Source organism: Glycine soja, chromosome 16 (genome assembly GCF_004193775.1).
Source record: "Glycine soja cultivar W05 chromosome 16, ASM419377v2, whole genome shotgun sequence".
Lineage (NCBI taxonomy): Eukaryota > Viridiplantae > Streptophyta > Magnoliopsida > Fabales > Fabaceae > Glycine > Glycine soja.
Window position 1 is genome coordinate 35,662,353 of NC_041017.1, and position 7,565 is coordinate 35,669,917.

A 7,565-nucleotide genomic window follows, 5' to 3' on the forward strand; every position below is an offset into this window, starting at 1 on the left:
AACATTAGCTAGATCACGTAGATTAAAATTCAAATAGTTGGTAAGTTCTTTTAGTTTTGAAACCACATGTTGGGAATCTCTCCAATTTAGTGTGCACTGGATAATACTATTCTCTAATCCAAATCACATATTCGCTTGAATTTTATTTACTTGAGATGATGAATGCATTCTTGCATGCCCACTTTAAAATCAACCTTACCTTTAATAAGCATTATTCTTTCACATGTACCCGTTTTGCAACTATGTACAACTTAAAAGGCAAAGAGACAATGCTTGGCTTCATCAAGACCAGTGGCAAGGAACAGGAGCACGATAGCAAAAAAGCATAAGCATGATCTTGTCTGCTATTGGTATTTAAGACCTATAAAACATTGAAAACATTACATTGTGAACATTTCACGTGAATCATTGAAAACTACAATCTATTGTATCCTGAATGAAAGACCATTTGCAGAATTACCCTCCTCTTAAATGCCAAGTTGCCAAATTATTGTTGAAATTTATGGTGTGTGGACTCCAACTATGTATGGCCAGGTATGGAGGCTTCAAAAGTAGGACTTGATCAGTTGCTCAAATTTGAGAGACAAAGTGTTCTGCCACAAGACGACGCAAAATCTTTCCGGTTGCAGTCTTGGGCAAAGAATCAGTAATGAAGACCTTTTCAGGGACTTTGAAAGATGCAAGATTCTTCTTGCAATATCTTAGCACCTCTGCATCATCAATGTTTGATCCTTCTCTTGGGATGACAGCACAATATATCTATTAAAAGGTAAAAATAAATATGATCAATATATACAAATTTCAAAGAACTAATAGACACATCATTTGAGCAAATTGCAATCCACAAATTTCTGAATTTTTTTCATTTATTCCTCTCCTAGTACAAACAAGAAAAAAGGTCATATACTAATCTTTTGAGAATTTTGAATTAATTATGAAGATTACGAAATATTGAACACTTTAAGGAAATTTTGGTAATATTGATGAAAAACAGTGAAGAGGTTCAAATAAAAATCGCCTGCTCTCAAATAAAAATCGTCACATGGTAATCCAACGTAGCTTTTTGTCACATGGTAATCCAAAGCTAGTTCCATTTGCCAAAAGAGGTTCAAATAAAAATCGTCTGCTCTCAAATAGAAGAGTTTTCTTGTACACCACAAAATGTTGGTACATGATTAGAGTGTGATCTTTGAGGGCAGAAAGTGATAAAAGTTAAATGCCACATAAATCCTCGATTCGGTTTGGATTGACTTTCATGTACATGTTACTAAGAAATAAAAAAAATTATTAAATGTTTTATATCAAAATATATAAGAGATATATGATACAAAATAGTTTGTAGTAATAGTACTTTAACTTGTATTTTGAAAGACTTCTCTATATAAACAGCATTATATAAGGTTCACTTCCATTATTTTTGGAAATGTCTATTTTTTTCACCTAACGGAAAGGAAAACATCATGGAGGGAATGCTCTGTAAAAACAATTTGTTCTTCATATCCTTATTTTGAAACAAATCTTTTAAAATTTGAAGTGGTGGTTAAAAAATTTTCAATTTGATTTTTCCTTGCATATACCACATTTGTGTTAAGCAAAATTTAGATTCCCATATAGCATCTCCAATATGCCAAGTACCTATAAACAAATGTAGAATGATTTAGATTTATTTCTTAATTATTGTTAAAATCTAATTGAAAAACATAAAATTATTTGTAAATTTAATATCCTGAATTGAAAAACATAAAAACACACCTACACAACCACACCAACTATTTTTTTTTTCAAAACTATCCCCACCTCAATTTAGTGATATAATTTTAGTTGTCTTTGTGTGTGTAGATGTATTGTTAATATTTATAGCATCCTTCCTCATAAAATTTAGGGATATAAAATAATTTGGTTTGCCTTTTATGTTTGTGTGCGTGATGTAATGTTAATGTTTACGACCAAGCTAAAAGTACAAAAAAATAATTTTTATCTAAAGGTTTTCTTGTAATAAATATAATGTGTGAAATTAGCCATAATCAAATTCTACTTTTTCTTTAATTTCCTTTTCATATACAGAGCCATATATAACATGAAACTGAATTTGTCCGTTTTCACACTGGACTAACAGCGCCAAGAATGAGAATGAACATAATTTTCAGCAATTAATTAACTTTGATCTGTAGACTCTAGGTTAGTATTAAAAACAAAAAATAAATCTCCAAAAGGTTTTGCAATAATATCTATTGTGAGTCTGTCAGAGATTTAGTACACTCAAGAGTGTAAATATTTTTTACACTATCAACTAATCAATGGTTTACATTTCAACGTGATATGAAAATGGTAATATATAGGTAGTATTTGAGTTATTTTTTGGTACTTTTAGCTTGTGTGAGACCACTGCAACAATCTGCTGTGGGTGCTTTCGCGTCAGCACCCAAATATGGCAGACACGTTGCAACACCTGTCAGGGATTCTGCACATCTCTGTTTGTCTTGAGCTGAATCTCCCATTGCATGACTAACCAATACCAATGTTATTGCTAACACTAGCAAGTGTGGTAGACAAGCATTTGAATCCATTTCTCAATCTTGATGAATGAATGAGTGGAGATAGATTATATTATAGTCTATAGAAAAAGTTGTAGGTAGAAATTGTTAGGTTGTGGTGCTACATGTAAAATATTGGTTTTTTTGTTTTAATTTATTAGAAGGTTCTGTAGTGTGTTATGTTTTAGAAAACATGGGAATTGGGAAGGAAACTAGTAGATGAAAATAAATTCTGTGCTTTCACTGTGAGTTCAATGAAGAAGACCAGTTTGTTGACTTAGTCTGGATCATTTCAATTTTGTACAACACCAATTGTCCACTAAAGAGTTATATACTATTTCTCGTGGTTTTTTTTTTTTTGTCTAGAGCTTAGTGTTCATGGATAAACATATAATTTTTTTATTTTAATAAATTTTAATATAAAAAATAATATATTAGAAAAGTGTGAGTTAACCAGGCATAGAGAAATTTCAAAGGTTGTGAGTTATAACAAGTCTTTGTAAATCACATGTCCTTCAAATTGTGGGTTAACCAGGCATAGACACGGGGTGGAGGACATGTTTCAAATAAATATAGAGATTTAAAATAATATTGTTAAACTAATAGAGATTTAAAATAATATTGTTAAACTAATTTTTCACTTGCTACAAATCAAATCATATCATTAAACTAACTATAGAGATTTAAAATAATATTGTTTAAATATTAAAGATTTTATTTAAAGAAAAATATTATCAAACATCAAACACAAAAGTACCCCTAGTGAGTTAAATATATATATCAAGAATAAACACATAATTTTATTTTGTTAAAGTACATTTTCCTACTGCAAAAGTGTTAAATCCTCTCATTTTATTGTACCCCTAGTAGTTATTTGTTCCTGAATGAGTCTCTTTAGTGTCCAATTTGCTGATGAAGGGTCCCAATGAAAATGTTGTCACAAATTTGAAATGAAACAACTATAAAAAACATTATAATACAGATAGACGAAAACAATGTTAAATACTAAATCAAATTAAATATGTTTTTATTCCTAATAAATACTTAATCTTTTAATTATTTTCTAATAAATTTTTATTTTATAATGAGTTGCTAATAAATTAGCACTTTTTATTTTTTATCCTTGATATTTTATTTTAGTTTCTAATAAATTTAAAAAAATCATATTTATTTCCTAATAAATTAGTGAGTTTTATTTTAGTCTGTATTAATAATAAATGAAAAATATTTATTATGAAACAAAAATATTATTAATTTATTAGGCTTAAATAATTAAGCATTTCATGTGTGGGATAGACTTAAACATTTCTTGTGAACAGGACCTGATCCTGAGTGTATTTTTCATATTTTCCCAAGCAAAAAAAAAAAAATCCAAATAAACTGAAACAATGTTTGACTGATCTATTTCCTATCTTCAAAGTTAAAAGGCAAGTCTCTGGAGAAGATGACTTCGATAAAGACACAATAAAACTGCTTCTGGTGAAGAGGGAATTTCAAGACATTGGTTCTTCCCCAAAAGCAACTTAACTCTAATGAGAATGTGAAAACTGAACAAGAGGATATATAGTCTAAAACCAACTAACATTCCAAAATTCCTCACCAACCATCCCTATTATATTTGACAACCACACCCGTGATGAAAATTATAGTGCGGTCTCATTCCACTGTCTCAATTAAATAAAAAATATACAAAATATCACAATAAGGATATGTTAATTAAGAATTTAGTTTAAATACACTTTCATTTGCAATTAATTAATTATATATATTTCCTATAACTTTTTTACTAATTGTTTTACAAATCATTTGGTGATTTCTAATTAATTAACAATTTAAATTTTTACACTATCTATCAAAATTAAACTCATATATTAACAGCATCAAAGTTATTTTCGTTTTAATTTTGATACTTTTGTTCTAATTAAGTAGTACTAGCAGTTGCCATTCTCATTATTTTATTATACGTACATTCTACATTCTGCTTACAACTTGCAATGAATGGAAAAAGTGGAGCTTGGACATCATTTGTCTGCATGACATTCACACCACTCACAAAAAGTGAGTGGAAATTTTTAGACAAAATAGATGAAGAATTATTAATGTTCAACCATCATTGGAAGTGGAAAGTTCATTATGAGAAAGAAAAGCAGTTCGCCAAAATGGAAAGCAGTAGGTAAAGAAAGCTCAAGTAATTTTCAACTTTTAGACATTCCATGTAGAGATAAGAAATGACAGTTCATAGAAAAGAAAAGGAAAAAAAAAATGATGGCTTAAAGATCTTTATCTTTGAGCTGTTTGTCTCTACTAATCAACTATAGTTAGCTATTTTAATTTATGACTGTCAACTTGAGATACCATTAAGATAAAAGTGGTGTGAAAAAAGAGCATCAAATTATGCGTACGTATGGCGTCGATCAAGAGTCACATCACTTGTTCTGTGAGGGAAACAAAAAACATTACAAGTTCAAAATTAAAAATAATAGAATTCCCTTTATAAAACACATATATAATTTGTTTCTCAATTCTCATAAGAAAAAACCACTTGCACTAATGGGTTGGTACAATGGTCCTTGTGGCAGCCATCATGCACAACAATGCAAATTCCCTGACTTGGTAAAAAAGGCTAGGAAGGAATTCGTAAAAACCACTGAATCAAATTCTTTTGTAACATTTGGAAATATGTGAGTGAGATTTTCAAAACACCAAACAGTTATAGTATCAAATGTTGTATCTTCAAATTTGGCTTCTTTCTACGAAATAAAGTTGCAAAAACGGAAGACCGAGAGCTTAATTAGACATAGACTGCCCAACTGTTGGGAACATCTAAATACATTAGAATTTCTTGATCTGAGCAATAATAAATTGTCAGGCAAGATTCCACAGTCCATGGGTACACTTGTTAATTTGGAAGCTTTGGTCTTAAGACACAACAATTTTATTGGAGACCTACCATTCACCTTGAAGAACTGCACTCGTTTAGATATACTAGACTTGAGTGAAAATTTGTTGTCTGGTCCAATACCGTCATGGATTGGACAAAGTTTACAACAATTACAAATCTTGAGTTTGAGTGTAAACCACTTTAATGGAAGTGTTCCTGTTCATCTCTGTTATTTGAGGCAAATTCATATCTTGGATCTTTCAAGAAATAACTTGTCAAAAGGAATTCCAACTTGTCTAAGGAACTATACTGCGATGATGGAAAGCAGAGTAATCACAAGTCAAATTGTAATGGGGCGAAGAATATCATCTACATCAATCTCCCCTCTCATTTATGACTCTAATGTGTTATTGATGTGGAAAGGTCAGGATCATATGTATTGGAATCCAGAGAATCTTCTAAAGAGCATTGATCTCTCAAGTAATGATTTAACAGGTGAAGTACCAAAAGAGCTCTGATATTTACTTGGATTGGTATCTTTGAATTTATCAAGAAACAACTTACATGGACAAATTCCTTCTGAGATTGGGAATTTAAATTCGTTAGAATTTCTTGACTTATCAAGAAATCATATCTCAGGAAAAATTCCATCTACTCTTTCCAAAATTGACCGTCTTGCTGTCTTAGACTTATCAAACAACGATCTCAATGGAAGAATCCCTTGGGGAAGACAGTTGCAAACCTTTGATGGCTCTAGTTTTGAAGGAAATACGAATCTTTGTGGTCAACAACTTAACAAAAGTTGTCCTGGAGATAAGCCAATAGGGACGCCTGAAGGAGAAGCAGTTGATGGTGAAGATGAAGATTCAATATTCTATGGAGCATTATATATGAGCTTGGGCCTAGGATTCTTCACAGGCTTTTGGGGCTTATTAGGGCCAATACTACTTTGGAAACCATGGAGAATTGCTTACCAAAGATTCTTGATCAGACTCACAGACTATATACTTCTAATGGTGGAAGTGAACATGGCCAAGTGCCATATGTGGTTCAAAGGCTAGTAGGTACGTAATTCCAATAACTTCACCCTTTGGAACTTCATAGTGTTTACTAATAGTTACTTTCCTTCTGTTTCTTTAATTTGTGCCTTCACTAATAGTAGTTACTTTATCGAAAAAGATGATTACTATTTTTCTTGTTAAAGAAATTGTTTAGATGCTGGTGCATGTTCTCTGTTTAGAGATTTTTTTTTTTAAATGATATGTCTAATGTTTGAAGTTTAAACCTCATGAAAAAATGCTTACAGCTATGCACATTTGTGTACTTGAATGGCTATATAACTAGATTTCCAGTTCATTTAATCTTCTACGAAAAATCGTTTTCTAATTCTTCTCCATTTCCATTAATATATGTAATCTGATATGTAGCACGTAATTTGCAGTTTATGGCGTATTAGCTTCAAAATTTCAATCCGGGGTGAAAGCTTCATGAATAGCTGAAGGTTTACGATATGTACTATGTAGTATTGATCGATGTTTGCTATGCAATGCAAAATAAGTGTTTGGAAAAACCTATTGATTTTGATTGTCTTTTTATTGTATAATCTCTTTTCAAGAATGCCAGATATCAAAATTATGTTTGTTGATCAGGCTAGTATGTTCCGACTACTTATTTAAGCCTGCAAAATTTAAATACTCAGCTTTACGACCTACAAAATAATGATTATAATTACATTAGCATTTCTCTTTAATTACACTGATTTGTTGGTAATTTAATAATTAAAAATGCTTTTGTTTTTATCATCAAAGTGTTCAGTGCAAATTAGACAATTATTACATCAACATGCTGGTGTCATAGCTGTCTATTGAGGTTCTCCTCGTCCTCTAAGGCTCTACCTTGATTCAGCTATACTTCTTATCAACAAAGGTGTGCAAATGAAGTTGGTCTAACATCCAGCTATCTTCACTTCATTTTATTTCTTGTCCAACCATTTTTAAGGTCTAATATCAAAGAGCCTATGAATTTTACACATATTTTTACAGAAACTTTTGTCATACTACCCTTAGCTCCAAATAAAGAAAAAAAAGCTTTCTGTCATATATGGTTCTTATTTTGTGGAAACAAAATATAACAAAAAGTGTCAGCTCTAA